At 52.0% G+C, this 9,392-nt stretch overlaps 2 long non-coding RNA genes across 4 annotated transcripts; both read right to left on the reverse strand.

Moving 5' to 3' along the window:
* Window positions 1–855: 855 nt before the first annotated feature.
* Window positions 856–4,106, reverse strand: LOC136305303 (uncharacterized). Its single transcript, XR_010725232.1, has 7 exons — window positions 3,807–4,106; window positions 3,687–3,728; window positions 3,427–3,596; window positions 3,264–3,342; window positions 2,099–3,186; window positions 1,261–1,483; window positions 856–1,099 (listed from the first exon to the last, which is right to left on the reverse strand). It is a non-coding gene; the product is annotated as an uncharacterized lncRNA (long non-coding RNA).
* Window positions 4,107–4,175: 69 nt separating this feature from the next.
* LOC136305305 (uncharacterized) lies at window positions 4,176–8,025 on the reverse strand. Of its 3 annotated transcripts, none has more exons than XR_010725235.1 (5): window positions 7,939–8,025; window positions 6,366–7,585; window positions 6,212–6,266; window positions 6,079–6,121; window positions 4,176–5,880 (listed from the first exon to the last, which is right to left on the reverse strand). It is a non-coding gene; the product is annotated as an uncharacterized lncRNA (long non-coding RNA). The 3 variants fall into 3 exon arrangements; XR_010725236.1 differs by having other exon boundaries at window positions 6,366–6,541; window positions 7,666–8,015; XR_010725234.1 differs by having other exon boundaries at window positions 7,666–8,015.
* Window positions 8,026–9,392: the final 1,367 nt, after the last annotated feature.

Genomic DNA, 9,392 nt, shown 5'->3' on the forward strand with positions numbered 1-9,392 from the left:
TGTTGACTTGTTTATTTTTTAAACTATATGAAATCATTTACCTAACACATCAGAACCACAATGAATTAAAATTAAATTAGCCTCGTTTTCTAAGGGGTAAAGATTTAATTTTTATTTAATAATGTTGGTATGTTTTCTCTGTCATTGTTTTTTCTTGGGGGGCAGTGTTTGTAGGGGCTTTTGTTTTGGTTTTTGTTTTTCTGTTTGCTTTGTTTTGGAGTTCTTTGTTAATAAACAAAGAGGTTCAGAGAGGCACAAAATAAAATGTCAACTTTGTTTTATTGCTACCTCTGAAATACAACTCGACACCAAGTTATTGCTGGTAATACTGTGTATGGGTAGAATGAGACCTGTTAAGGGGTTGAAAGGAAAAAAGTGGCAGCATGGTGCTGAATAGCTCCTGCTTTACCAACATGAATTTGGAAAATTTCCTTGGAAATGTGCCCTACAATGTACAAAAACTCCAATTAGGATGGAAAACTGGAAAAAAAAATATATTCTCTTACTAGAATCAGAGAGAGAAAAAACATCAAATAAAAGGAAGAAATAACATCTAAATCCCAGCTTGCCTGGAAAACAAGCTTAGGCATTTCTAATACTGCAAACTTTTGGAACAGTCATCAAGTTGGTGGAAGTTCATGGAACAACAAATTTAAATCTGCTTCCTCTGCTCTAAGTTTAAAGGGAAGTGGAAATTCAACAGGTCCAGCTACTCCTATCCAAGAATGATCTGTGTTTTGTGGGAGTAACAATGCAAAGAAACTCGAATCTTACTTGTATTTGACATCGGAAACTCTCAGCAGAGTTGGGAAGTTTCAGTGGAACAAAAGCACCACACTTCCTGCAATAACAAAATTGGACTCGGCAAGTCAGGAATTTTATTTACACATCCACGGACGAGGAGGGGGATGACACCAGGAATACACTCCAGCTGAAAGCAAGGATTTATTGGAAAAGGCAGGAAATCAAACTGACAGTCTCTGTCCAGTTATGGCCAGGCAATTATCCAGGAGTCAGAAAGAAAAGTGGGAACCTTGGACTGGGATAAGGCCTTCCAGTGGCTTCACTTCCTACTGGCTCTCTCCTTTTTGCCCACAACCTGCAAGAGGAAAAACAACAGGAATAAAGTCTCAAACAGGATGGCCTTGGTCCAGGCAGACTGAAATGCAGCTCCCAGGGAGGGAGGCCAGGCTGTGCCTCGGGGAGCTCCGGGAATCTGGGATTGCCCGTGGGATTCAAGGGCTGGAAAAGCACACCCACCTGCCAGGTTCAGTGCTGGGACAGAGCAAGGCCAGGGCTCAGGGGCAGCAGTTAGAGCTGGGACTGCAGGAGAACACCCCAAACCCGGGTTAAACATCCGGCATGACACGCAGCACGCTCCGGGAGAAACTCGGGCGGGAGAAGCCCCGGGATGCTCCACGTTCCTTGCCCTTGGCAGCTGTGCCAGGGCCTCCCTCAGAATGCTGACCTCACCGTGCAGCTCCTACAAAACAGGAGAACTTATGGGAATCGCCCAGAATCCCTGGACTTCCAGTTATTAAGAACCACAGCTGCAGCGAAAGGTGTACAAACTCTACTGCAAACCAGTAGGTCTGAGGAGACACAGGACTTTATTCCAGAGGTGGCATGTTGGTGTTACTACTTTAAGCTCCTGCCGCTAGAACATATTTGTACCATAAATTCATTATTGAGGCAGCTAAATTGAAATTAGATTTTTTACAGTAAAGTCAGCCAAAAAAGAGAGTCTCAAAAATAGGATATAGGCCGCACAGTTATTCAAAAAAAAAGTTCTCATTCATGAGCATAACCTGCCAGCCTCTCATGTTTTCAGTCCTTACCATTTATTTTTACCAAGGTGATGATTAAAACCTTGTCAAAAGCTCAAAAAAAAAAAAAAAAATCCAGGACAAGGCAGGTGTTTTCCCAAGTACCCTCAGTGTGGAGCTGTGTCAGCCACAAGTGTTTGCTCCCTCAGCCCAGCCCGGAGCAGGCTCCAGCTGCTGCCCAGGGGGGTTACCAAGGGACTCACCTGTTTGAAGCTGTAAACGCAGGTGGCCTGCACTGGAGTGCCAATAAATGTGAAATGTGTGACTCTCACCTTGAATAGCGATCGATCTTCTCAGGGGAGCCCCTCACCCAGGATGGGGGGCTCTGCCACGGATTTCATCCCTCTGCATCTGAAACAAAGTCAGGACAACAGTCAGAGTGCTGCAGGATACCTTGACAGCTCCACACATCTTGTGGCAATCTAGGAATACCCTCTACAGTCTAACCACACCCCACATCACAAATTTCAAGCCCCCGGCACTATTACCCTCGTACCCCTACACCCAGACTGAGCAGCAAGGCAGAGCAGCTCCCGGCCAAACACACACCAACACCCGTGACACAGCACAGGACAAACGAGGGGACGCAACAGGGACAGAAAACTCTGGGCAAGAAGAATGACCCTGAGGGTCCAGAGAACTTGGAATGAGATGACCGAGGTGAGACGGAAGGTGAGCTGGCCAGGCTCAGAGAACCCTGCAGGAACAAGATGCCATCGGGATGACTTATCCCAAGAAACACAGAGATGGATGCCCGAGAATCCTACGGTCAGAATCCTCCACCTGTCTTTGCATTCTCACAAGACCTAACCCGCCGGAATGGATCAGGGCGGTGCACGGCTGTCAATACAGCTCAGAACAAGTCCTGAAAAGGCATTGGACTGGATGCTTGTGAAGAGAGATGGATTCTGATGAGTGTCCGAGCAGCTGAGGCAAAGGCACCCGGCTGAGGAGCACAGAGATCAGAAATGCTAAGACTGATGCCAGGGGTTTGGACAGGCCCCTGAAAGGACTAAAGGAAAAGACAAGACACCAAACAGACAGAGTGCACAACAGACAAGTGACACAACACACACCAGGACTGCTCTGCCCTGCACACCTCAGCACTGACATGAAAAATGAGACTTTCCCTTCATGTAGCCTAAGGGGTCACATCTTGGTGCCCCCAACTCCAAATCTGACTTAAAAAACCCCTCCCGGTGATCCCTGCCCTGGCATCCTGCTTTCATCCCCTCTGTGAGCCATCACCCTCCACTTATCTCTCAGGCATCCAGGGAGGCAAATCCCTGCCAGGTCCAAAGAAGGCCGCCTCTGCCTCAGGAAAATTCCTGCTGTCGCTGGGCTGTTGTCTCTTAGTCAGCTACAACAAAGAAAACCAAACATGAATGCGTGATCTTAGCAGCCCATCACCCAAAACCCGACAATTCTGCTACTCACCGTCTCCTAAGCTTGCCTGTGTCCTCGGCCCCGCGCTTCAGCTGCGCTCAGAGGCCAACGCCGGCGTCGCAGGGTCTGCCTGGGTAAAGAGCAGACAAGGTGACGTGGCAGCGCTGGAACTTGAGGGGACCCTCCCTCCTCCTCCTTCTCCTCCCTGACTCACCTCAACTCCTCGGCCGTTATCCAAGCCTACCTGGATGGGGCCTTCACAAGGAGAAGATCAAGGCTCCATCACAGACTCCTGGAATGCTCCCGGAGGGCTCACGGGTGAGGTGACGCGGGTCTGTCGTCCCGTTGGTGAGAGGGGAGCTCGGCCTCCTGCGAGTGGACTCCCTAAAACACACAATAACGGAGGCTTAGAGTTGCACCAGCGAGTGAGGCTTGAACAATAGCAACGGCTTCTGTCCACGAGTCACTGCTCACCTCGCCCACGTCAGCTTGACTGCTGAGATCCGGCTTCACCACCTAAAAATAAAGACAAAGAACAGAGCTGTAACACAGCCATCATTTACACCTCCCCTGCAAACAGAAACAGGGACTGACCTTCTCAGGGGAGCCCCTCACCCAGGATGGGGGGCTCTGCCACAGATTTCATCTCTCTGCATCTGAAAGAAAGTTCGGACAAAAGTCAGAGTGCTGCAGGATACCTTGACAGCTCCAGACATCTTGTGGCAATCTAGGAATACCCTCTACAGGCCTACTACACCCCACATCACAAATTTCAAGCCCCCAGGACTATTACCCTCGTACCCCTACACCCAGACTGAGCAGCAAGGCAGAGCAGCTCCGGGCCAAACACACACCAACACCCGTGACACAGCACAGGACAAACGAGGGGACACAACAGGGACAGAAAACTCTGGCAAGAAGAACGACCCTGAGGGTCCAGAGAACTCGGAATGAGATGACCGAGGTGAGACGGAAGGTGAGCTGGCCAGGCTCAGAGAACCCTGCAGGAACAAGATGCCATCGGGATGACTTATCCCAAGAAACACAGAGATGGATGCCCGAGAATCCTACGGTCAGAATCCTCCACCTGTCTTTGCATTCTCACAAGACCTAACCCGCCGGAATGGATCAGGGCGGTGCACGGCTGTCAGTACAGCTCAGAACAAGACCTGAAAAGGCATCGGACTGGATGCTTGTGAAGAGAGATGGATTCTGATGAGTGTCCGAGCAGCTGAGACAAAGGCACCTGGCTGAGGAGCACAGAGATCAGAAATGCTAAGACTGATGCCAGGGGTTTTGATAGGCCCCTGAAAGGACTAAAGGAAAAGACAAGACACCAAACAGACAGAGTGCACAACAGACAAGTGACACAACACACACCAGGACTGCTCTGCCCTGCACACCTCAGCACCGACATGAAAAATGAGACTTTCCCTTCATGTAGCCTAAGGGGTCACATCTGGGACATCCCCAGCTCCAAACCCGACTCAAAAAATCCCTCCCAGTGATCCCTGCCCTGGTACCCCACTTTCATCCCCTCCCTAGTTCCGAGCCCTCCACTTATCTCTCAGACGTCTGGGGAGGTGAATCCACGCTGGGCCCCAAAGAGGGCCGCCTCTCCTTCAGGGAAATTCCTCCTGTCACTGGGCTGCTGTCTCCTAGTCAGCTACAATAAAGAAAACCAAATATCAAAGCATAATCTTAGCTGCACATCAGCCAAAACCCAGCAGCTCTGCTACTCACCGTCTCTTAAGCAGCACCGGGTCCTCGGGCCCCGTGCGTGCTTCAGCTGAGCTCGGAGGCCGACGCTCGCAGCGCCAAAGCCTTAGAGGCATTACTGGCACCGAGCCCACCCACCGTGGCCTCCATTAGGGCTGTGAGCATCCCCGGTTAGAGCAGGACAGGAACGCAGGGTGGACATCCCCGGTGAACCTCAACCCTGTGGACTCTGCCCCACCACTGTCACTTCCTGCCTGGCCCTAGCTTAGGGTTACTGCCTGCACCTCTCAGGACTTCTGGCCTTGTCTTGCGTTAGGATTGCTGCCGGCAGCTGCTCTCAGGGAAACAGTGTTGGCAGCAGCGCTGTGAGGGCTGGTATACCTGTACTCTGACTTGTATCCTAGGCTGTACCCCCGATTTTCACTGTGTGTTCTCTAGACCTCGAGTCCTTTACTTCTCAAGCCCTCCTTCAGCCTCTGTGTGCCACTGTAAACTCCCCCTGCTGAACCCTACTAACCCTACGCCTTGCAACTGGCATTGCTCCTAATCAGGACACTCCTGGGCCAGGAATCCCCTGCTGCAGCCTAACCCTGTGGACTCTAAAAGAAGGCCAATAATGTGAAGCTCCCTAGAACATGGAGATGGGTCAGAACTGCCCCGCCCAGCAAAGGCTCTGGTGATGCTGAGGAGAAACCCTCACCCTTTACTTTTGAAGGGACCACCCCACTAGGGCCTTCTCTTCTAAGGTAACTTTAAATCACCTCCCGGGACTGAAAAGGTTTTTTCCCTTCTCCTGACCACCAGCCCCAACACTTAGCTTTTGGAACACGAGTGGAACGTCCGTCCTCGACAGAAATGAACATGTCGGCACCGCAGACGTCGACGTGTTCTCAGCATCCGCTTTGGGGCTGCCATATCCAGACTTTGTCTCCGCACCTCCTCGCGCTACCTAGGATCACAAAACAGGAAATGTGACTATCCCCCTCCAGAAGAGTAATCCCCAGGGCTCCTCTGCACCGCTGCCCCAGCTCCCCCTCAGATCTTCACTCCGCTCCAGAGGCTGACAGGAGTGGACCCAGCAAAAGGAAAAAGTAAATGCTGAGCACATCGCTCACCTATGGGTCACCCTGCCTAAAGGGCAACTCACCGGCTCTCTCTATTCCTTAGCACGCCTGGGACAGCAGTGGCACCTGCAAAGAAACAAAAGAAGCAAAAAATCATGCTGAGTTACTGTGAAACAGCAACCTCCCCAGTCTGACTGAAGCATGCCACAAGTATACCTTAATGCTGCACCCATCTGGCCTCTGGGGCCAGCACACCTGGCAAGGGGACAACCTAAAGTAAAAAAAAAAAAGAACAGTGAATGCTTAGAGTTGCACCAGCAAGTGAGACTTGAACAATAGCAACTGCTTCTGTCCACCAGTCACTGCTCACCTTGCCCACGTCAGCTTGACTGCTGAGATCCAGCTCCACCTCTGGGAATTCCTTGCTGTCACCAGACTGCTGTCTCTTAGTCAGGTACCATAGAGAAAACCAAATGCTGATGTACAATCTCAGCAGATCTGTTGGCCGGTCAGTGAGGGGGTCTCCCTGTAATACCAGTGGACCACCTAAAACACACAAACAATAATGGAGGCTTACAGCTGCACCAGAAACACCACTACCCTGACCACACAAATACATGAATACTAGAAAAGAAAAAAACAAAAAATAATGCAGCAAAAAAAGCCAACTCTTATTACTATAAGTCCAACTACCAAATATAATAAAAATAACCCCCATGTCCAATCCCCTCAAAAAACCTTCAAAATATATACCTGCAACCCCCTCAATCCTAAAACTAAAAGATCCATTCAACTATAAACAGCATCTCCCAAATTTTCCATAATTATAGAACACACACTAAAACCAAACAAGCTAAATAAATAAATCCCTGTAATACAATAAACAATAATTGAATTATAAATATTAGAAAACCCTAATAAATTAGCTACATCACACTACCCCAAACCCATCAAAACAAATACTACACACTCACCATAATAAAAACCACCACCAAATAAATAAAAACCTCCTTTACATCTCACACTACAGCCAATTACACCATTGTAAACCTTAGAAAACACACCCTCAAAAAACACTGTATCTCACCAAAAACAATTCAACAAAACTCAGTTCAAAAATACTCTGACCGACATGTAAACTACAAAACCTAACACGAAAAAGAAACCATATCTCTCACCATACACCATCTACAAACAAGATAAAGCTACACAATAAATCATTCAAAGCCACTAAACAGAAAAAATAGCCCTACCCAACTTGAATCCCTACATATCACACACAAAACCCCAATACCACGTATCAGAAGTCTAGCAAAAAAAGCTACTTAAATTAATTCTACCTCAAATACAAACAACCCCTCCAACAAAGTTATCCTCACTCAAAAACCAAATTACACATAACATCAAAAATCAGACAAAACACTACACGCCACCCAAGAGCATAATACTTAATAAAAACCACATAGAAATACCACAACTCATTAAAAATCCAGGTGGAAAGTTTTCTTCAGTTTGAATACTGACAACCACAGAAGAAGAGTTTCTTCACTGAATTTGAACTCCTTTTCTCTCCATAACTCCTTTTATTTCCTGGGAGCACCACAGAGAAATTAGCAAGACAAAGCTGCAAAGAAAAAAAAAATCTCCCCTACAAACCCATGCTGGCTTACCTGCTACTGCTGTCCGGCACAAAGAAACCCCCCACACCCACGTGCTCCTGCAGGCGCTGTAAGAAGCTTTCCCACCACCGCAGAAACCACGCTGAGCTCCTCACGGCCCGATGCCAAAGTGAACTCGGGCTCCTCTATTAAACCGCCCCCGGCTAGAACCGGCCCCTCATTATCCTTTACAGCTTACACTTGTGGCGGCTCTGCTGCCCTCCTCATCCTGACGGTCACACCTGGGGCTGCTCTGTCCCCTCACCATCCTGTGACAGCTCTCACCTGCAGCTGCTGCCAGTCCGAGTGTCGGGGCAGGGGAAGAGGGGACTTGTGCTCATCCCCGGAGAATTCGTTGTCCGCACCTGACGCACTGGGGCACCGGGCTTTCCTTGATAGGGATAACGACCCCTCTTCTCCTGCACGTGCCCAAGGCTGAAACTGGGATTCCACCTCCTAAATTCCGTATGTGTGAGGGTCATAATCCCCAAGGAAATCCCCCCGCAATCGTTACCCTCCATTTACAATTTTTCCTTTGGAATCGTTGCTAACTTGTCTTTCTGTGCAAGGGTTCCAAACGTTCATTGGGAGTTCAGTAGCCGGGTTGGTTTGTTTATAACTTAGCTGACAATCCCAGGCTAAATCCAAACACCCAGAGATACAGGGAAATATGGAGACAGTTTATAAATATTGCCCAACCCTTACCCTGAATTCTTCATCACACATCCTCGGAGCAGATTTACTCCATCCTTTCTTCCCAGCAGCAGCTCTCCAGCACAAATCTCACTTCTCACAACTGTTTCTTCCCACAAACCAAACAGAAATCTACTACGAGGCGAGGCGGGGAGGGGCGAGGCCGGTCTCGGGGCAGAGCCCCCGGGCCCTCAGGGCGGGCCGGGGGGACCGGAGCAGAGCCCGGGCCGGGTTGGAGCCGGAGCCGGTCTGAGGGCGGAGGCCCCGGGCCCTCAGCGCGGGCCGGGGGGCGGGGGCGGTTCCCAGGGCCCGCTGTCCAATCAGCACTGCCGATGCCTCAGCGAGCCCGCCAATCGCGGGGATTCAAAAGGGTGGCGGAAGTAGCTGCTGCTCTATGGGCTCGGTGTGGAACGCCCCGGTGGGGTCCCGGCGCCGTGCACTTGGGACCCGCCCCGCGCCCCTGAAGCCGCGCCCCCGGTACTGCCCGGCCCCGGCTGCCTCCGGGCCCCGCCTCACAGAGCCCCGGCTCCGCCCCGGCTCCGCCCCGAGCCCGCCCCGGCTCCGCCCCTGCTCCACCCCGAGCCCGCCCCGGCTCCGCCCCGAGCCCGCCCCGGCTCCGCCCCGAGCCCGCCCCGGCTCCGCCCAGAGCCCGCCCCGGCTCCGCCCCTGCTCCGCCCCGAGCCCGCCCCGGCTCCGCCCCGAGCCCGCCCCGGCTCCGCCCCGAGCCCGCCCCGGCTCCGCCCCGGCTCCGCCCAAAGCCCGCCCCGGCTCTGTCCCGAGCCCGCCCCGGCTCCGCCCCGAGCCCGCCCCGGCTCCACCCCGGCTCCGCCCCGAGCCCACCCCGCCTCCGCCCCGAGCCCGCCCCGGCGCCCCGCGCTGCCCGGGATGGGGGCGGGACCATCGCCCGCGGCCCCGCCCCGCCCCTCACAGCTGAGCCGAGCCGAGGTTGCTCGCGGCCCTGCGCGGAGCCAGGCGGGGCCGGGAATGGGACCGGCCGTTCTGGTTCGGGTCCTGTCAGTGTCGGCTGCGGCTCCCGAGCGGTGCGG

The sequence above is a fragment of the Chamaea fasciata genome, unplaced genomic scaffold (genome assembly GCF_029207755.1).
Source record: "Chamaea fasciata isolate MVZ Bird 193981 ecotype frontalis unplaced genomic scaffold, bChaFas1.0.hap1 SCAF_354, whole genome shotgun sequence".
In the NCBI taxonomy this organism is placed as follows: Eukaryota; Metazoa; Chordata; class Aves; order Passeriformes; family Sylviidae; genus Chamaea; species Chamaea fasciata.